This window comes from Oncorhynchus gorbuscha, linkage group LG07 (assembly GCF_021184085.1).
Source record: "Oncorhynchus gorbuscha isolate QuinsamMale2020 ecotype Even-year linkage group LG07, OgorEven_v1.0, whole genome shotgun sequence".
In the NCBI taxonomy this organism is placed as follows: Eukaryota; Metazoa; Chordata; class Actinopteri; order Salmoniformes; family Salmonidae; genus Oncorhynchus; species Oncorhynchus gorbuscha.
The window spans coordinates 41,549,925-41,572,733 of record NC_060179.1 but is presented as its reverse complement, the minus strand read 5'-3'; the positions used below and the strand labels follow the sequence as shown (position 1 = coordinate 41,572,733).

At 43.9% G+C, this 22,809-nt stretch overlaps 1 protein-coding gene across 4 annotated transcripts in view; it reads left to right on the top strand.

Annotated features, from left to right (window-relative positions):
* Nucleotides 1–22,809, top strand: part of LOC124039863 (rho GTPase-activating protein 44-like) — a 117,410-nt gene that overhangs the window by 10,477 nt on the left and 84,124 nt on the right. The gene's annotated exons all lie outside the window — the stretch shown is intronic.

Here is a 22,809-nt window from a genome sequence, read left to right as displayed (position 1 = left end):
GGACACACTCTTAAGTAAACATAAAACTTACTCTACACACAACGTCTTTTCATACATGTTGACGAAATACTAATGTTTCAGAGTCAGAGGGTTTTACAGCGCATTCGGAAAGTATTCAGACCCCTTGATTTTTTACACATTTTGTTATGTTACAGCCTTATTCTAAAATGTATTAAATATATTATTTCCTGATCAATCTACACACAGTACCCCATAATGACAAAGCAAAAACAGTTTTTTTAGAAATTTGTGCACATTTATAAAAACAATAAATGGAAATATCACATTTACATAAGTATTCACCCCCTTTACTCAGTACTTTGTTGAAGCAACTTTGGCAGCGATTACAGCCTCAAATCTTCTTGGGTATGACGCTACAAGCTTGGCACACATGTATTTAGTTACTTTCTCCCATTATTCTCTGCAGATCCTCTCAAGCTCTGTCAGGTTGGATGGGGAGCGACACTGCACAGCTATTTTCAGCTCTCTCCAGAGATGTTCGATCAGGTTTAAGTCTGGGCTCTAGCTGGGCCACTTAAGGACATTCAGAGACTTGTCCCGAAGCTACTCCTGTATTGTCTTGGTTTCATCAGACTAGAGAACTCCAAGCGGACTGTGATGTGCCTATTACTGAGGTGTGGCTTCCGTCTGGCCACTCTACCGCAAAGGCCTGATTGGTGCAGTGCTGCAGAGATGGTTGTCCTTCTGGAAGGTTCTCCCATCTCCACAGAGGAACTCTGGAGCTCCGTCAGAGTGACCATCGAATTCACAGATGAATGACCCTTCTCGCCTGATTTCTCAGTTTGGCCGGGCGGCCAGCTCTAGCAAGAGTCTTGGTGGTTCCAAACTTCTTCCATTTAAGAATGATGGAGGCCACGGTCTTCTTGTTGACCTTCAATGCTGCAGAAATGTTATATTATCCTTCCCCATATCTGTGCCTTGACACAATCTTGTCTCGGAGCTCTAGGGACAATTCCTTCGACTTCATGGCTTGGTTTTTGCTCTGACATGCACTGTCAACTGTGGGATCTTGTATAGACAGGTGTGTGCCTTTTCAAATCATGTCCAATCAATTAAGTTTACCACAGGTGGACTCCAATCAAGCACCTAAACTCAATTTTGAGTATGAATACTTAAATAAGCTATTTAAAAAATAACTTTTTTCCCAATGTCATTATGGGTTATTGTGTGTTGATTGATGAGGAAAAACATTTATTGAATCCATTTTAAGGCTGTAACGTAACAAAATGTGGAAAAAAGGCACGGTGTCTGAATACTTTCTGAATGCACTGTAAAACCCTGACAACTGAGGGCTAAATAAAGGGGGAATAATCAGGGTTGTGATGAAGTTCAGGTGTCTAATAATGGGGCGCAGGTATGTGTAATGATGATTGCTAGGTGTGCGTAATGATGGGTTGCCAGGATGTATAGTTAGTAAATCAAATCAAACTTTATTTGTCACATGCGTCGAATACAACAAGTGTAGATCTTACCGTGAAATGCTTACTTACAAGCCCTTAACCAACAGTGCAGTTCAAGAAGAGTTAAGAAAATATTTACCAAATAAACTAAAGTTTAAAAAAATAATAAAAGTAAACACAATAACATAACAATAATGAGGCTGTATACAGGTGGTACGGGTACTGAGTCAGTGTGCGGGTGTACAGGTTAGAGGTCATTTGTACATGTAGGTAGAGGGTGAAGTGACTATGCATAGATAATAAACAGCAAGTAGCAGCAGTGTATAACTCAAATGCGGGGAGGGGGAGCCTTTTTGTACTAGACTTGGTGCTCCTGTACCGCTTGCCGTGCGGTAGCAGAGAAAACAGTCTTTGACTTGGGTGACTGGAGTCTCTGACAATTTTATGGGCTTTCCTCTGACCACGCCTATTACTGTATTGCAGGAAGCTTGGCCCCAGTGATGTACTGGGTTATACGTACTACCCTCTGTAGCGCCTTACGGTCGGATGCCGAGCAGTTGCCATACCAGGCGGTAACGCAACCGATCAGGATGCTGTCGATGGTGCAGCTGTAGACATTTTTGAGGATCTGGGGGCCCATGACAAATCTTTTCAGTCTCCTGAGGGGGAAAAGGTTTGTTGTTAATGTGGGCCTGTTCGGCCCACCTGTAGTCCACGATCAGCTCCTTTGTCTTGCTCACATTGAGGGAGATGTTGTTGTCCTGGCACCACACTGCCATTCCTCTGATCTCCTCCCTATATGCTGTCTCATCTTTGTCGGTGATCAGGCCTACCACTGTTGTTATGTCAGCAAACTTAATGATGGAGTTGTGTTTGGTCACGCAGTCGTTGGTGAACAGGGAGTACTGGAGGTGACTAAGTACACACCCCTGATGGGCCCCAGTGTTGAGGATCAGCGTGGCAGACGTGTTGTTGCCTACCTTTACCACCTGGGGGGCGGCCCATCAGGAAGTCCAAGATCCAGTTGCAGAGGGAGGTGGTTAGTCCCAGGGTCCTTAGCTTAGTGATGAGCTTCGCGGGCACTATGGTGTTGAATGCTGAGCTATAGACCGGCGACATCGAGTGCCAGAGCGGGGGAGCGGGTGTAGACGTGACAGATGTGGTCCCATGACATCATGGGTTAAGTAACAAGCCCAGGGCTCCAGCTGTGAGTTTGGTGTTTGGCAATTCCATGGTAACAGAGGTGCCAGGACAGTAACCTTTTCACTCTGTGCCAAGCTAAAACCTTTGATTGCAAAGTTTAACAAACCATACACCTATATGCAGAAGTCTACTTTTAACAATTGCCTCCATACATTTTTACTGAAACACATTTAAGAATAGCGCAGATGCAAAGTTTGGTAACATATTAGAGGTCGACCGATTAATCGGAATGGCCGGTTAATTAGGGCCGATTTCAAGTCGGAAATCTGTATTTTTGGCCGCCGATTTGCCGATAAATGTTTTATATTTTTTACATATACCTTCATTTAACTAGGCAAGTCAGTTAAGAACACATTCTTATTTTCAATGACGGCCTAGGAACGGTGGGTTAACTGCCTTGTTCAGGGCCAGACCGACAGATTTTCACCTTATCAGCTCGGGGGATCCAATCTTGCAACCTTACAGTTAACTAGTCCAACGCAATAACGACCTGCCTCTGTCTCGTTGCACCCCACAAGGAGACTGCCTGTTACACGAATGCAGTAAGCCACAGTAAGTTGCTAGCTAGCATTAAACTTATCTTATAAAAAACAATTTATCATAAACACTAGTTAACTACACATGGTTGATGATATTACTAGATATTATCTAGCGTGTCCTGCATTGCATATAATCTGACTGAGCATACAAGCATACAAGTATCTAAGTATCTGACTGAGCGGTGGTAGGCAGAAGCAGGCATGTAAACATTAATTCAAACCGCACTTTCGTGCGTTTTGCCAGCAGCTCTTCGTTGTGCGTCAAGCATTGAGCTGTTTATGACTTCAAGCCTATTAACTCCCGAAATGAGGCTGGTGTAACCGAAGTGAAATGGCTAGCTAGTTAGCACGTGCTAATAGCGTTTCAAACGTCACTCGCTCTGAGCCTTCTAGTAGTTGTTCCCCTTGCTCTGCATGGGTAACGCTGCTTCGATGGTGGCTGTTGTCGCTGTGTTGCTGGTTCGAGCCCAGGGAGGAGCGAGGAGAGGGACGGAAGCTATACTGTTACACTGACAATACTAAAGTGCCTATAAGAACATCCAATAGTCAAAGGTTAATGAAATACAAATGGTATAGAGGGAAATAGTCCTATAATACCCTACATTATTCATCTCATATGAATACGCATATACTGCACTCTATATCATCTACTGCATCCTTATGTAATACATGCATCACTAGCCACTTTAACTATGCCACTTTGTTTACATACTCATCTCATATGTATATACTGCACTCAATACCATCTACTGTATCTTGCCTATGCCACTCTGTACCATCACTCATTCATATATCTTTATGTACTTATTCTTTATCCCCTTACACTTGTGTCTATAAGGTAGTAGTTTTGGAATTGTTAGCTAGATTACTTGTTGGTTATTACTGCATTGTCGGAACTAGAAGCACAAGCATTTCGCTACACTCGCATTAACATCTGCTAACCATGTGTATGTGACAAATAAAATTGGATTTGATTTGATATAATAACTACAACCTAAAACTTCTTACCTTGGAATATTGAAGACTCATGGTAAAAGGAACCACCAGCGTGGAAACATTAGCTTTCTTACATAGCACTTTTACTTTCTTCTCCAACACTTTGTTTTTGCATTATTTAAACCAAATTGAACATGTTTCATTATTTACTTGAGGCTAAATTGATTTTATTGATGTACTATATTAAGTTAAAATAAGTGTTCATTCAGTATTGTTGTAATGGTCATTATTACAAATAAATGTAAAAAATCGTCCGATTAATTAGTATCGGCTTTTTTGGTCCTCCAATAATCGGTATCGGCGTTGAAAAAATCATAATCGGTCGACCTCTATAACAGATGACAGTAAAATCTCCCTCAGTTTTTTATGTGACCACGATTTCCCAAAAAATCAGTTAAATATCTACTCCTAATTATGACTCAAAGATGTCTGCAGAAAAAAATGGGGTGTCACCATACAGTCATGGAAGCCAATAGTAAAAACAAGGTTTAACATGGCACTGACTGGTTGGCATTACTCACTCGGTCCCAGGAGTAGTCTATTGGCACAGTGGAAGGCTGCTCCTCCTTACAACATATACACAATCTATTTTGGTTGTTGAACTACAGTAAGTGAAGTGGCTCGACAGTATCAGAATGACGATAACAGAATGACATCATCGGTCCTTGATCTTTACTATGCATAATTATGAATGACATTCTCTTGTATCCTGAACAAGTACAAAAATATCAGTATCCTCCTTTGCATATTTGGATATTATTTTACACACATTCTAAGGAGCTCCACCCCAAACAGACCGGACCAAATCTATACCAATCATAGACATCTATGTTTCACAAGTTTGGACATCACATACAGTAGAGTACAGTACAGCACATTGCAGTACAGAAGAGCACAGTACAGTACAGTAAAGTAAAAAATAGTAAAGTATAGTTCAGTACAGTAAAGTAAAGTAAAGTAGATAAGAGTATAGTTCAGTACAGTAGGGCACAGTAGAGTACAATACAGTAAAGAAACACAGAGTAGAGTATAGTTCAGTAGAGTATAGTATAATATGTTGTACTGTACTCTATTTGCGTGTGCTGTATTAAACTCTACTCGACTTTACGGTAACCTACTCTATTGTGCTCTACAGTACTGTACTCTGCTCTATGGTACTGTACTCTATTGCGACTGTGGTTTTTGATAACTCTTTTTGATTACTCTTTCCACGGTAACATGTATTTACATTGTATATTTATATGTTTCATAAGACACTCGTTTTTTTATTTTAATTTAATTTTTTACAATTTTACCCCATTTTCTCCCCAATTTCGTGGTATCCAATTGTTTTAGTAGCTACTATCTGGTCACATCGCTACAACTCCCGTACGGGCTCGGGAGAGACGAAGGTTGAAAGTTATGCGTCCTCCGATACACAACCCAACCAAGCCGCACTGCTTCTCAACACAGCACGCATCCAACCCGGAAGCCAGCCGCACCAATGTGTTGGAGGAAACACCGTGCACCTGGCAACCTTGGTTAGCGCGCACTGTGCCCGGCCCGCCACAGGAGTCGCTGGTGCGTGATGAGACAAGGATATCCCTACCGGCCAACCCCTCCCTAACCCGGGCGACGCTAGGCCAATTGTGCGTCGCCCCACGGACCTCCCGGTCGCGGCCGGTTACGACAGAGCCTGGGCGCGAACTCAGGGTCTCTGGTGGCACAGCTGAAGACACTCGTTTTAAACACCTTGCTATGAAAGCAGCTTGCAACTTAGTTTCAACGTTTCATCATGCTATGTAAATGCATGTTACCGTGGAAACAGTATCAACTCCCAAGTTGAATGCCCGGTCTTGAGTCGGCTCAGCTGTCCTAGAACATAATATTCTATAACTGGCTAGTGTTGCCTTGTCTCCTCTCTCCTTATGTCCTCTGTTAGATTGCCCAGCAGGCAGAGTTCAATAAGTACAGGCAGATGTGAGATGCAGGAGGATGGCACACTTCTCACACCACTCTGTAGTCTACTGACCGAGTCAAAGCTTCCTCCAGGAAGTAGCTTTGCATCGGTCACTAGCCTACAGAGTAATATAAAAAAAGTGACGATAACAGTGATGCACCAATTGCCGAGCTTATGTAAAATAACAAAGTGCTTCGATCACTTTCAAATGTAACAGTTCCATGTAGAATGAACCAAACTTCACATAACACTGTAGAAGCAGTGTTCTGCTTATATACAGTAACAATGTGCAAATAAGACAGGAGTTCCTTGACCTGTTTTGACGAATACTCCTATATCCGACCCAGATCCTATATCACAGAGGGAGAGAGAGAAAGACTGTCACCATACAGTCATGGAAGCCAATAGTAAATGCACGGTTGAACATAGCTAATCAGAGATCCTGATTCGCAGCTAATTCACAAGGGACACATGCCAGCATGGCACTGACTGGTTGGCATTACTCACTCGGCCCCAGCAGTAATCTATTGGCACAGTGGAAGGAAGGGTGCACCTCCTTACAACATACAAGACTTTTACAGCCTTATTCTAAAATAAAATAAAATTTAAAAGAAGAAATCCTCAGCAATCTACACACACCCCATAATGACTAAGCGAAAACAGGTTTTTAGAAATGTTTGCACGTGTATAAAGATTCAAAACAGAAATACCTTATTTAGAATCGTATTAAGACCATTTGCTATGAGAATCGAAATTGAGCTCAGGTGCATCCTATTTCCATGGATCATCCTTGACATGTTTCTACAACTTGATTGGTTGGACATGATTTGGAAAGGCACACACCTGTCTATTTACATTTACATTACATTTAAGTCATTTAGCAGACGCTCTTATCCAGAGCGACTTACAAATTGGTGCATTCACCTTATGACATCCAGTGGAACAGCCACTTTACAATAGTGCATCTAAATATTTTAAGGGGGGTGAGAAGGATTACTTTATCCTATCCTAGGTATTCCTTAAAGAGGTGGGGTTTCAGGTGTCTCCGGAAGGTGGTGATTGACTCCGCTGTCCTGGCGTCGTGAGGGAGTTTGTTCCACCATTGGGGAGCCAGAGCAGCGAACAGTTTTGACTGGGCTGAGCGGGAACTGTACTTCCTCAGTGGTAGGGAGGCGAGCAGGCCAGAGGTGGATGAACGCAGTGCCCTTATTTGGGTGTAGGGCCTGATCAGAGCCTGGAGGTACTGAGGTGCCGTTCCCCTCACAGCTCCGTAGGCAAGCACCATGGTCTTGTAGCAGATGCGAGCTTCAACTGGAAGCCAGTGGAGAGAGCGGAGGAGCGGGGTGACGTGAGAGAACTTGGGAAGGTTGAACACTAGACGGGCTGCGGCGTTCTGGATGAGTTGTAGGGGTTTAATGGCACAGGCAGGGAGCCCAGCCAACAGCGAGTTGCAGTAATCCAGACGGGAGATGACAAGTGCCTGGATTAGGACCTGCGCCGCTTCCTGTGTGAGGCAGGGTCGTACTCTGCGGATGTTGTAGAGCATGAACCTACAAGAACGGGCCACCGCCTTGATGTTGGTTGAGAACGACAGGGTGTTGTCCAGGATCACGCCAAGGTTCTTAGCGCTCTGGGAGGAGGACACAATGGAGTTGTCAACCGTGATGGCGAGATCATGGAACGGGCAGTCCTTCCCCGGGAGGAAGAGCAGCTCCGTCTTGCCGAAGTTCAGCTTGAGGTGGTGATCCGTCATCCACACTGATATGTCTGCCAGACATGCAGAGATGCGATTCGCCACCTGGTCATCAGAAGGGGGAAAGGAGAAGATTAATTGTGTGTCGTCTGTATAGCAATGATAGGAGAGACCATGTGAGATTATGACAGAGCCAAGTGACGAGAATAGGAGAGGGCCTAGAACAGAGCCCTGGGGGACACCAGTGGTGAGAGCGCGTGGTGAGGAGACAGATTCTCGCCACGCCACCTGATAGGAGCGACCTGTCAGGTAGGACGCAATCCAAGCGTGGGCCGCGCCGGAGATGCCCAACTCGGAGAGGGTGGAGAGGAGGATCTGATGGTTCACAGTATCGAAGGCAGCCGATAGGTCTAGAAGGATGAGAGCAGAGGAGAGAGAGTTAGCTTTAGCGGTGCGGAGCGCCTCCGTGATACAGAGAAGAGCAGTCTCAGTTGAATGACTAGTCTTGAAACCTGACTGATTTGGATCAAGAAGGTCATTCTGAGAGAGATAGCGGGAGAGCTGACCAAGGACGGCACGTTCAAGAGTTTTGGAGAGAAAAGAAAGAAGGGATACTGGTCTGTAGTTGTTGACATCGGAGGGATCGAGTGTAGGTTTTTTCAGAAGGGGTGCAACTCTCGCTCTCTTGAAGACGGAAGGGACGTAGCCAGCGGTCAGGGATAAGTTGATGAGCGAGGTGAGGTAAGGGAGAAGGTCTCCGGAAATGGTCTGGAGAAGAGAGGAGGGGATAGGGTCGAGCGGGCAGGTTGTTGGGCGGCCGGCCGTCACAAGACGCGAGATTTCATCTGGAGAGAGAGGGGAGAAAGAGGTCAGAGCACAGGGTAGGGCAGTGTGAGCAGAACCAGCGGTGTCGTTTGACTTAGCAAACGAGGATCGGATGTCGTCGACCTTCTTTTCAAAATGGTTGACGAAGTCATCTGCAGAGAGGGAGGAGGGGGGGGAGGGGGAGGAGGATTCAGGAGGGAGGAGAAGGTGGCAAAGAGCTTCCTAAGGTTAGAGGCAGATGCTTGGAATTTAGAGTGGTAGAAAGTGGCTTTAGCAGCAGAGACATAGGAGGAAAATGTAGAGAGGAGGGAGTGAAAGGATGCCAGGTCCGCAGGGAGGCGAGTTTTCCTCCATTTCCGCTCGGCTGGCCGGAGCCCTGTTCTGTGAGCTCGCAATGAGTCGTCAAGCCACGGAGCGGGAGGGGGAGGACCGAGCCGGCCTGGAAGATAGGGGACATAGAGAGTCAAAGGATGCAGAAAGGGAGGAGAGGAGGGTTGAGGAGGCAGAATCAGGAGATAGGTTGGAGAAGGTTTGAGCAGAGGGAAGAGATGATAGGATGGAAGAGGAGAGAGTAGCGGGGGAGAGAGAACGAAGGTTGGGACGGCGCGATACCATCCGAGTAGGGGCAGTGTGGGAAGTGTTGGATGAGAGCGAGAGGGAAAAGGATACAAGGTAGTGATCGGAGACTTGGAGGGGATTTGCAATGAGGTTAGTGGAAGAACAGCATCTAGTAAAGATGAGGTCGAGCGTATTGCCTGCCTTGTGAGTAGGGGGGGAAGGTGAGAGGGTGAGGTCAAAAGAGGAGAGGAGTGGAAAGAAGGAGGCAGAGAGGAATGAGTCAAAAGTAGACGTGGGGAGGTTAAAGTCGCCCAGAACTGTGAGAGGTGAGCCGTCCTCAGGAAAGGAGCTTATCAAGGCATCAAGCTCATTGATGAACTCTCCGAGGGGACCTGGAGGGCGATAAATGATAAGGATGTTAAGCTTGAAAGGGCTGGTAACTGTGACAGCATGAAATTCAAAGGAGGCGATAGACAGATGGGTAAGGGGAGAAAGAGAGAATGACCACTTGGGAGAGATGAGGATCCCGATGCCACCACCCCGCTGACCAGAAGCTCTCGGGGTGTGCGAGAACACGTGGGCGGACGAAGAGAGAGCAGTAGGAGTAGCAGTGTTATCTGTGGTGATCCATGTTTCTGTCAGTGCCAAGAAGTCGAGGGACTGGAGGGAGGCATAGGCTGAGATGAACTCTGCCTTGTTGGCTGCAGATCGGCAGTTCCAGAGGCTACCGGAGACCTGGAACTCCACGTGGGTCGTGCGCGCTGGGACCACCAGATTAGGGTGGCAGCGGCCACGCGGTGTGGAGCGTTTGTATGGTCTGTGCAGAGAGGAGAGAACAGGGATAGACAGACACATAGTTGACAGGCTACAGAAGAAGCTACGCTAATGCAAGGAGATTGGAATGACAAGTGGACTACACGTCTCGAATGTTCAGAAAGTTAAGTTTACGTAGCAAGAATCTTATTGACTAAAATGATTTTAAGATATTTAAGGTCCCACAGTTAACAATGCATGTCAGAACAAAAACCAAGCCATGAGGTCGAAGGAATTGTCCATAGAGCTCCGAAACAGGATTGTGTCGAGGCACAGATATGTGGAAGGGTAACAAAACATTTCTGCAGCATTAAAGGTCCACAAGAACACAGTGGCCTTCATCATTCTTAAATGGAAGAAGCTTGGAACCACCAAGACTCTTCCCAGAGCTGGCCACCCGGCCAAGCTGAGCTATCGGAGGAGAAGGGCCTTAGTCAGGGAGGTGACCAATAACCTGACGGTCACTCTGACAGAGCTCTAGAGTTCCTCTGTGGAGATGGGAGAACCTTCCAGAAGGACAACCATCTCTGCAGCACTCCACCAATCGGGTCTTTATGGTAGAGTGGCCAGACGGAAGCCACTCCTCAGTAAAAGGCACATGACAGCCCACTTGGAGTTTGCCAAAAAACACTTAAAGACTCTCAGACCATGAAAAACAAGATTCTCTGGTCTGATGAAACCAAGATTGAACTCTTTGGCATGAATGCCAAGCGTCACATCTGGAGGAAACCTGGCACCATCCCTACGGTAAAGCATGGTGTTTGCAGAATCATGCTGTGGGGATGTTTTTCAGCGGCAGGGACTGGGAGGACTAGTCAGGATTGAGGCAAAGATGAATGGAGCAAAGAACAGAGAGATCCTTGATGAGAACCTGCTCCAGAGCTCTCAGGACCTCAGACTGGGGCGAAGATTCACCTTCCAACTGGACAACGACCCTAAGCACACATCCAAGACATTGCAGGAGTGGCTTCGGGAGAAGTCTCTGAATGTCCTTGAGTGGCCCAGCCAGAGCCCTGACTTAAACCTGACTTAAACCTGATCTAAAATCTTATGACTAAAATAGCTATGCAGCAACGATCCCCATCCAACCTGACAGAGCTTGAGAGGATCTGCAGAGAAGAATGGGAGAAACTCCCTAAATACAGATGTGCCAAGCTTTTAGAATCATACCCAGGAAGACTTGAGGTGATAATCGCTGCCAAAGGTGCTTCAACAAAGTACTGAGTAAATGGTCTGAATGCTTATGTTTTTTTATTTCTCATAAATTAGCAAAAGTAGTGGTTTGTTGAATTCCAGGACAGATAGTATTTTTTACCATCGACCAGATTAAATGTGACCAACCTGATTCAAGTGTCCTCCATTAATCTGAAGCGGGACTGGAGTCTGGCCACTGCCTCAGCCTCCTGTAACAGCTCCTGATATGGGGTTCCCACAACCCTGCTGAACAACAAATCCACCAGATGTTGTACGTAGCCTGTGAATGAAATAAAAGATAATTAAGTGATAATACGCTCGAAGCCGGGGTTTGGAGGATATATTGTCATGGGTGTTGTTAGGCCCGAGACGATGTACCAATATCATCCAAACACCGGTTTCAAGGGCATTATAACTTTCATACAGCAGGTTACCAACATATTAAAATAATGATTATTCATACTAAAATAATGCATCTCCAAGCTGGCTACATCCTATGATTATCTAACAAGCTAGTATCCAATTAATTGCCTGCTCTGTATTGAACCTAAATGCCATAGGTTGCAGTTAGCCTATTGGTAGCTAGCTAGCTAAAGTGCCATATGCACATTTTTCTCTGACATGCTACATCACATTACACGTTAGCTAGATGTCTTTCACTAGGTCCAGTATCATTCCCCTTTCATCAAATTGTATTGGTAACATACACATGGTTAGTAGATGTTATTGAGTGTAGCGAAATGTTTGTGCTTCTAGTTCCGACAGTGCAGCAATATCTAACAAGTAATATCTAACAATTCCACAACAAATACCTAATGGAATATGGAATGGAATAAATATAAATATATGGATGAGCAATGACAGAGTGGCATAGACTAAGATGCAATCGATAGTATAGAATACAGTATATACAAATGAGATGAGTAATGCAAGATATGTAAACATTATTAAAGTGCCATTATTAAAGTGACTAGTGTTCCATTTATTAAAGTGGCCAATCAATGATTTCAAGTCTGTATGTAGGCAGCAACCTCTCTGTGCCAGTGATGGCTGTTTAACTGTCTGATGGCCTTAAGATAGTAGCTGTTTTTCAGTCTCTCGGTCCCAGCTTTGATGCCCCTGTACTGACCTCGCCTTCTGGATGGTAGTGGGATGTACAGGCAGTGGCTCGGGTGGTTGTTGTCCTTGATGATCTTTTTGGCCTTCCTGTGATATTGGGTGCTGTAGGTGTCCTGGCGGGCAGGTAGTTTGCCCTGTGGTCCGTTGTGTAGACCGCACTACCCTCTGGAGAGCCCTGCGGTTGTAGGGCGGTGCAGTTGCCGTACAAGGCGGCGATACAGCCTGACAGGATGCTCTCAATTGTGCATCTGTAAACGTTTGTGAGGGTTTTAGGTGACAAGACAAATTTCTTCAGCTTCCTGAGGTTGAAGAGGCGTTGTTGCGCCTTCAGCATCCTGTCTGTGTGTGTGGACCATTTCAGTTTGTCAGTGATGTGTACGCCAAGGAACTTAACTTTCCACCTCATCAGTGGTATCATAGCTAACCTCGCTAGCATGATCAAATAATGTTGTACGTGTTGGATGTAATCCATTCCTGGTCATATTGTTGAATTGCATTGGAAGTTTTCACCAACTTTATGGATGCCCATTTTCACTCCTATTTGCAGAGCGAAATGTGTGTACGTTGCACCCATATGCAGACTTGGCAACAAATGTCCACATGGCAGCTGGGGGCGTGTTGTCTCTGGTCAATTTGGCATCATTGGCAAACATGGGCATGTAAGTAAACCATATGAGCTCACTAACAAAACTGAGTTTTGGACAAGACTGATTTTATAACCAAAGTTATCCTATTTACACGTTGTAGGCAATTTTGACACTCAAATTCATGTTTCTAACTCATATCAATGTCACTTACCTGTAGGCTGTTTTAAACCAGAGAAGTTGGTTCTGAGGGGCAGTTGACTTTTAAACCTACAGAAGGCAAGTCATTTATGCAAAACTAAATATAAATGTTGATATTATTTGGCAGGGGCCTTTACCTTTTAATACTTTTTCTAGTAGATGTTTTTTAAGACCCCCTTTCCATCTGTGTGACCAGAAATCAAAACCTTTGCTTATTCCAGGATGGAAAGGGGTAGGAAAAGGTATCCATGCCTTCATTTCCACAAAATATAGACTCTTAGCTTGCGTTTGACACCACATTAAAATATGCTCCTATAAACTTCACATATTGGTGCTCATGGGTCCTTTTTCATGGAAATGACCTGTTGTAAAAATAGACGCTAGGCTAATTGTTGCCTGTTGGGATTGGGAGTAAATATGAATCCCACTCTGTGACCACATGCTCTTTCCAGTACGTTGACATCTAACTCAGAGTTGTCACATACGCTATACTGGAGTTTCGACTGCTGCCAAAGCTGTCAGACAAAGTCCAGAAGAAAATACATCACATCATGGTCCTCCTGTCGTCATCACCTCATTCAAATGGGAACATAAACATTTCTAAAGCATTAATGGGATCTCTAGTTCCTAGTAGTGTTTTCACTCTCTTCTGTTATTAGAGTAGTCGAAGGTAACACTTTACATTATGTTCTTAATGTAATGCAGAACCATTGTTATTACTATGGTAATATGACATTGTTACAGAATATAGAAGGAGGGGTCTTTATTCAACTTTGTGTTATAACAAAAACAAATGAAACTCAATACAGTACAATTACAGAGCAATTACACTGATGAGGTTTTACAAGTAATCAACAGTGTCTGCTCCCTCTGTTCTTATCTCATTGCAGTTCAGAAACATCATAAAGCAATGGTGCTTGCATGGTCAAAAAAATCTCCTTCTCCCGTCCTCATCAATCCAGCAGTGTAACAGTGAGGAATAAGGGATGGAATTATAAATTAGACTGATGTCGGAAGAGAGAGGCCCTCCTCATTATATTCACATTAGCTTTATGCTCCTCTCAAATCATTCCCCAAATCATTCCCCACGTTCTAACGGGCAAGATTCTTCTTCTTTCATGCTCCTTTCCCTCCACATATCCATCCTCCAAGGTCGTTTTTTCATTCGCTGTAATGGTGGCCTTTGCCCAACACACTATACCCCCCCCCCGTGGAGTGACATTCACTGAGCCTAATCTTCTCGGAAACAGGGAAATTGTCCAGCGGAGCAGGCTGCCTGGGTAGATAGTCATTGGTTTATTTGTCCTTTTACAGGGCTTTTTATGAAGGCTGAGGCTACGGATCCGGAGGTAACCGCCCCTGACATTGATTCAGCTTTGATTTAACTTTATTAAACGAGGACCATTCTCCAGAGTAGCTAGTTCTCTGGGCAGCCAAATGAGTAGAGCAGAGAATCCCGCAAATGCGCAGAAGTTTCGGACCTCTAGCTGTTGGGAAGAGATGTCCTGGGGAGTCGGATCCGCATCCACTCCGCTTTGGAAAATGGGGACCATTGTGACTGTGACTGATTGTGACCATTGTGACTGTGACTGATTGTGCCTGTGACGGATTGTTTTGAGACTATTGCATACGAGGGGGTTACAGACATTTCTGGGGAGTCACAGATATCTATTGTACAATTGGGTCACCTGTATAAAGGATAAAGTAAGGCCTAGATTGAATCAGTCCGAGCGTTAACCCGCGATAGCCGACACAGTTCTTTGGCTGTGTCGGAGGTGTAACTGCATTAGAGCTGTCAAATCGGTGAGCGGATACTTTTGTGGTCATTGTCACGAAGCCACCCCTGTCCCACTCATGTTTCAGAACGAGAAAGTGTAGGCTAAATAGAAATAATGACACTCAAATTAAAAATCATTCAACTAAATAATGAGGATTTCTATCAGGGGTGGAAGGTGGTTAGAGCGTTGGGCCAGTAACCGAAAGGTTGCTACATCGAATCCCCAAGCTGACAAGGTACAAATCTGTCGTTCTGCCCCTGAACTAGGCAGTTAATCCACTGTTCCAAGGCCTTCGTTGTAAATAAGAATTTGTTCTTAACTGACTTGCCTATTTAAATAAAGGTTCAATTAAAAATCAGCCTAATTGAGGTGCAGGAGCGTGCACATATCTAACTGTATGTCTACGTGCGTCTAGATTTAGTACGTATTGTGTGTGTGTGTATTATAGATTGCTAAATAACCTCTAACACCATTCTTCCTACCTTTGACTGGAGTTTGCTTTATCAACTCCCCCAGGTCACTTGATCCATATGGGATCAGGATGCCAAACCTCCTCTCCTCACCCAGCTGTCAGAGGGTGTGGCCACAGCGACCATGTAACCTACACTACTATACCTGCCTGTTAAACTTTAATGGCAAGTCAAACCTCTGTGGCTCAGGTGTCACCCATGCCAGCCGCTGGGTGAGACAGGGGCCAGGGGTGAGCTGTGGGGTACTGGGTAGGTCTATGGAGGAGAGAGGAGGACTGGAGAAGGCACAGGACTAGCATAGGCCTAGAACTGACACAGCCTCTGAGGACCTGAACTCTAGTGTGACCCAGGTCAGCCATGAATGGTTGTGTAATACAATGAGTGGATGTGCGGCAGAATCCAAATGACTTTACTTAAATATAGCAATTATGCAGAGACAGTAGATTGCTATTACCAAACCATTATATGTCAACCTGTCTCTATTTGGTTGACATTCTATATTCACCTCTGCTGCTTTATCTCTGAGAACCCTGAGGTAGGTCTAAACACTGTCTGGTATTTGCAGTATTTTGGAAGTGGCTTCCTTTAGACCTTTTACTTATGGCTATCTCAGACCAGCATCACTCTTGAGTGTTAAATTGTTGCCAGTCAGTGACCCAGTGTAGAGTGCCTGAAAGGTAAGGGCTACTGAGCTGTTCCCTTGCGGCTGGAATGACTGTCTTGATAGTGGCCTGTAGAGAGAGAGAGAGGGAGAGGGAGAGAGAGAGAGATAGAGAGGCAAAGGAAGTTGGAGGGAGAGCGCGCGAGAGAGAGTAAAGATATCAGTGTGAAAAGTGGCATTCTGGGAAGGGGAGTCCACTACAAAAGGCTGGCTAAGGGGGATGAAGCCTTGGCTCTCTGGTGGGAGTTACACTATCACAACACTTTTATTTATTTTATTTGACCTTTATTTAACTAGGAAAGTCAGTTAAGAACAAATTCGTATTTACAATGATGCCACTAGTGATGGGCAATAGAGGAGAGCGCGATAGAGAGGGATGGGAAATAGAGAGAGAGAGAGAGGGATCGTCTGAGGATGCCTGAAGGGAAACAGCAGTGGGCTGAAAGAAATCCTCCCCTTCATTTCCTGCCTCCCTCTCTGGAGTGTATGTCTCCCCTCAGTGCAGCATTAATTAACCCCTTCAATGAGTCGCTAGGTTTTGCTGTCGTATATCACTTTAATAGGCCCCAGAACACTCGCTCTCATTTCCAGACAGGAATTCCATGGCAACAGTTGATTAATTCACATAGGAGGCCTCAGTAATGATGTAAAAATGTTGCATTCATGCGATATTTCGCATATTTTAACAACATTTACAACAGTATCACCTGGGGGAAATCATCATCCATGAGCATACTTCTGATTTTTTTATCATTTTTAGACAGCAGATGTTATCGTCTTTCCTACCACAACAGATTATGTTCCTTAATGTAGGATATAATTTGAACAACAAAGTGGTTATTGTCTCTGTGTGAAATAGGCTGTTATGGACCTTGGAATATCTCTATTTTATATTCCATAATTTAAATCAATGCAGAATTTGATTTAAATAATGCTGGAATTGCGTTGTGGGGAGCAATGTGCAGGACTGGACTGTGTCTTTCAGGCCTGCGAGTGACTGTGCTAGCTGTGTCTTGCTGTGCAGAGATAGAAAACATTGTTACGAGCTAGCTCTTCCTGAAATGAATCAGAGACTTACCTTCCCGGCAGGGGCTTCACACACCTCGTAAAGAACAGCATCATAGCTAATGCACTAACTGAGCTCAGTTCTGCAACACAAAGTACTTCTTCATAATTAACTAACATAGTTGGACAGCACTGAGCGAGCAGAGCTAAGTGCCCCTTTAAAAAAAAAATGCTAATCGACTCTTTTCTTTTTTATAATAATAATAATAATAATATATGCCATTTAGCAGACGCTTTTATCCAAAGCGACTTACAGTCATGTGTGCATACATTCTACGTATGGGTGGTCCCGGGGATCGAACCCACTACCCTGGTGTTACAAGCGCCATGCTCTACCAACTGAGCTACAGAAGGACCACAATTGTATTGTAATGCTATTAGATTGGACGCGGAGACACTGAAAACTAGGTCACCGACACCCTTTCAGACTCCACTGTCTCAGCTTTTCTTTTCTTTCTCTTCCCTCCACTTTTTAATAACACTGGGTTGAATACTAAAATAACTGCTCTTGTTTTGTCCTGTTTTTATACATCCTCATCAGCATTGTATATTGCCTCACACAGAGTGAACTTCCAATTAGTGTCTTTAAATCAACATGGTGGCTAACTCCACACTAAATCCTGCAGGATGATTAATTGTCCATATTATAGCAACACTTTAGGCCATTTCCTTCAGTCTTATGACCAATACGCCCTCTAGTGGCCTCATGGGTGGAATGTTATTAGTATTTTTCATAAATCTTTGTTTTTAAAACCCATAACCATGTGTGTGAGGTGTGTACATTTGTTTCAAAGTAGATTTGTTTAAGACTACCAAGAAGCACTTTGTGTGACCCTGATTTAGCCGACTGCAGTAAAAGGCTAAAGAACCTAAGGTACGTAATTGTCTGTGACACTGTGTGCACCATGTTAATGACTTTCCTCTGTAAGAAACTGCCACCTCCTGTATTGTATTGGAGGAACAATGCAGTGGGTGACACTGACAGCCAGACAGACAGTTCAGGAGTGGGCGTGGTACACACACACCTACACACCCGTGACAAGTGACGACACCCACATCCTCTTACACTATCACAAGTAAACAGGTGTGCTCTTACAGGTAACCAGAGAGAGCGACATGACTTGGCTAAACCCTCACAGCCACCCTCGGTGTTTGTGAATTGTTGATGTTCCCTGCACCAGCAAGGCGGTGGAACTTATTTTAGCCCATGGACTTCAGTTGCCCTCTTTCTCTCTCTCCAAAAGTTTGTCTGCGAGCATCGCACAGCACCAATCATCCCTGCAACTCAGAGATTAAAGTCTTTGATGAAACATAAAGATGTTGCTCATGAAGTGATATGACATGATATGTCTCTATAATGAGCCAGCGCACAACAGGAGCAATGTTAGCCCAGATTCGGGCTTCTTTCAAGCTCTAAAAGCTTTTTACAAGGAGTGTGGGTCTTTGTTGCCTCCCACTTTGTTGCCTCCCACTTTGTTGCCTCCCACTGCTGAACAGTTTCAGATCAGATAGAGGTAGATGCAGGTTGAAGGGGAGATTTAACTCTTGCACTAACAGAGCTATCTGTTACCGCTCTATGTGATAGACAGGGTCATGGGTTAAAGGATGTCTTTGCACCCTAGGTGAACAAACAGGAACATACCAGCAACAAAGCGTCAAATGAGACATATAGAGCGGCTCGAGTGAATGACGAACCTGGTGTGTGTGTGTGTGTGTGTGTGTGTGTGTGTGTGTGTGTGTGTGTGTGTGTGTGTGTGTGTGTGTGTGTGTGTGTGTGTGTGTGTGTGTGTGTGTGTGTGTGTGTGTGTGTGTGTGTGTGTGTGTGTGTGTGTGTGTGAATAACTAATTGCAGTGATGATCTCTGCCAGCTAAATCCCTGGTTCATTGATCTCTGCATAGCTAGCCGGTTGGAAATTGATACATGCCGTTTCCCCTGTGTCCACACTGGTTTTACAGTGGTGAATATCTTTGTCACAGAGTGATGATTTTAGCATGTACATCTTGGTGGGGCAAACTCCCCCAAAAATGTAGATGCATGCCAGCAAAGCCACTACACAACAACACTAAACAATACATTAATTGCACTATAACGCCGAAAGCGGTGCCCACAAACTGTTATGGCCTACATAAAGCTGTCCCAACAGCAGAGTATTCTTTTCAGCACAATGGAGTGAATCCTTACCACCACTACACCTGGTTATCAGCGGTGCCTGGCAGCGAAACTGTTCATTCAGCCTCATTTACTGCATTTTTTAAAAACGTAGCTGATATGGCTGACATGCTTAAACATAGGAAGGCACATGGGCTACTAACAGCTTACTACACAACATGCAATTAGTATTACTTTCTTAGCTACAGCATACATATCTCCCTGGCATATTACATAATTTATGCAGCAGCATATAATACATTCTTGGACTCACCTTGTTGTAATGTGCTCACTTGAACAGGAAGGTGGCACGGTGGTCCTTCGTGGGCAAATTATGTCATCAGAGAAAGATTTACAATTCCGAGTTGGATGACTGTTCAAAATGTATATTCCCAGTCTGAGCTTGTTTATTCCCGACTTTCCAGTTGCAATGCTTGCAGTTAGCCACTGTCACCGATTCCTTCCAAACCACTCATTGTTGAATTTGCGATTTCCAACTTGTTGTGTAATGTTTATATCCAATGGCCGATGAGCACCGATACATTTTATCTATAATTTATCTTCATTATTTCTCTTCATATGACAAGGATTAAAAAGTATTTGCCAGTAGATTGTCAACATGATTCATGATGAATCATCTGCTAAGATTTTGAAAGTAAGATGTTGTCATGATCCATCCAATCAAAGCTACTGTACATTTAACGTGATTTGACGTCATTGTATCTGTGGCTAATGACATTGAGCCTTCTTGGAAGGGCACTACTAAATGTAACTATATGGCAGGACCCAGAGAGGCCTAAAAAATGTTATGTCTACCCTTACTAAGAACTGGTGACGTAGTTTCCCCATGAGTGGCAGAAGACTGAGCCAATCACAGCGCAACTCCTATTTTCTGATTTGTTTAACACTTTTTGGGTTACTACATGGCTCCATATGTGTTATTTCATTGTTTTGATGTCTTCACTATTATTCTACAATGTAGAAAATAGTAAAAATTAAGAAAAGCCTTGACTGAGTAGGTGAGTCAAAACTTTTGACTATTACTGTATATGACACTGTCATAGATGTCCCAGTGTCTGTCAACAGGTATGCCGTGTGGTGTATATTTCTGCCTCAATATACAGTATTTGTGCAGCCTACATGTGTGCATAATGTGCCAAATCTTGATTTAGTGCATTATTATAAGGTATGTGTTAGAATAAGCCGCCTCAATATTTGTAGCAAAAGGTGATAATATCTCATAGGAACTGATCCGTCATCAGTATTGAGGATACCAGTGTTTGTCAACAGGTATCCTGTGTGGTGTGTCTCAATCTGTTGTAGGTACAATATTTAAGGGTATTTAAGGATAGGCCACTGAAGAAACCTGGGCCCAATTTCCCAAAAATATCTTAAGGCTAAGTTAATTGTTATAACCTTCATAAGAGCATTGTCAAACCTCCAACCTCTTTCCCAAAACCATCATTACTAAAGTTACACTTGAAAAATCTTGTTATTTAACGACAGCCTCAGACCACTCATAGAACAGTTACGTGCATCGTTAGATGCTTTTTTGCCCTACCATGTCACTTTATATACAGAAGATCTCCGCTAAACACAAACTCAAGATGCTTCTGTCTTTCTGTACTACCGATAACTTCATAATGAATCTGACAACAAATACAATGCCTTTGCAATTGTTACAAACAAGCGAAGGATATAAAGATGATTGTATTAAAGATAAATACAGTATAGGCTATATAGACCTACAGTTGAAGTCGGAAGTTTACATACACCTTAGCCGAATACATTTAAACTCCGTTTTTCACAATTCCTGACATAATAATTCCCTGTCTTAGGTCAGTTAGGAACACCACTTTATTTTAAGAATGTGAAATGTCAGAATAATAGTAGAGAGAAGGATTTATATCAGCTTTTATTTCTGTCATCACATTCCCAGTGGGTCAGAAGTTTACATACACTCAATTAGTATTGTTATGCAGGTGAATGAGGACCCAAAAGCGACTTAGCGAAAACAGAGTCTTTATTCCAGTATATGGCAAAAGTAATAATCCTGGAAAAATCAAGAAGAAAACAAAACAGGAAAAAACTTAAATCCACTCGTAGTAACGAGGACAGACTGGAGACTCGACCATTGACTGCAGGTTGCTTCGGGAAGGCACCGACCGTAGCAGACTAAGACACCTGCTCACACGCAGCATCTGAAGGAGACAAGACACGACAGGGCGAGACAAGGACACAGCACAGCGAACATCATACAAGGATCCGACAAGGACAGAAGCGGAAAACAAGGGGAGAAATAGGGACTCTAATCAGAGGGCAAAATAGGGGACAGGTGTGGAAAGACTAAATGAGTGAGTTAGGAGAATGAGGAACAGCTGGGAGCAGGAACGGAACGATAGAGAGAAGAGAGAGAGGGAGGGGGAGAGAGAGGGATAGAAAAAGGGAACGAACCTAATAAGACCAGCAGGGGGAAACGAACAGAAGGGAAAGCACAAGGACAAGACAATATATGACAAAACATGACAAGTATTTGGTAGCATTGCCTTAAAGTTCTTTAACTTGGGTCAATTTTTTGAGTAGCCTTCCACAAGCTTCCCACAATAAGTAGAGTGAATTTTTGGCCCATTCCTCCTGACAGAGTTAATGTAACTGAGTCAGGTTTGTAAGCCTCCTTACTCGCACATACTTTTTCAGTTCTGCCCACACATTTTCTATAGGATTGAGGTCAGGGCTTTATGATGACCACTCCAATTCCTTGACTTTGTTGTCCTTAAGCCATTTTGCCACAGCTTTGGAAGTATGCTTGGGGTCATTGTCCATTTGGAAGACCCATTTGTGACCAAGCTTTAACTTCCTGGCTGATGTCTTCAATATATCCACATCATTTTCCATCGTCATGACGCCATCTATTTTGTGAAGTGCACCAGTCCCTCCTGCAGCAAAGCACCCCCACAACATGATGCTGCCACACCCGTGCTTCACGGTTGTGATGGTGTTCTTCAGCTTGCAAGCCTCCCCCTTTTTCTTCCAAAAATAACGATGGTCATTATGGCTAAACAGTTCTATTTTTGTTTCATCAGACCAGAGGACATTTCTCCAATAAGTACAATCTTTGTCCCCATGTGCAGTTGCAAAACGTAGTCTGTTTTTCTATGGTGGTTTTCGAGCAGTGGCTTCTTCCTTGTGGAGTTATGTCGATATATGACTATGTTTTACTGTGGATATAGATACTTTTGTACCTGTTTCTTCCAGCATCTTCACAAGGTCCTTTGCTGTTGTTCTGGGATTGATTTGCACTTTTCGCACCAAAGTATGTTCATCTCTAGGAGATCGAACGCGTCTCCTTCTTGAGCGGTATGACGGCTGATCCGTGATCCCATGGTGTTTATACTTGCATACTATTGTTTGTACAGATGAACGTGGTACCTTCAGGCGTTTGAAAACCAGACTTGTGGAGGTCTACAATTTTCTTTCTGAGGTCTGAGGCTGATTTCTTTTGATTTTCCCATGATGTCAAGCAAAGAGGCACTGAGTTTGAAGGTAGGCCTTGAAATACATCCACAGGTACATCTCCAATTTACTCAAATTATGTCAATTA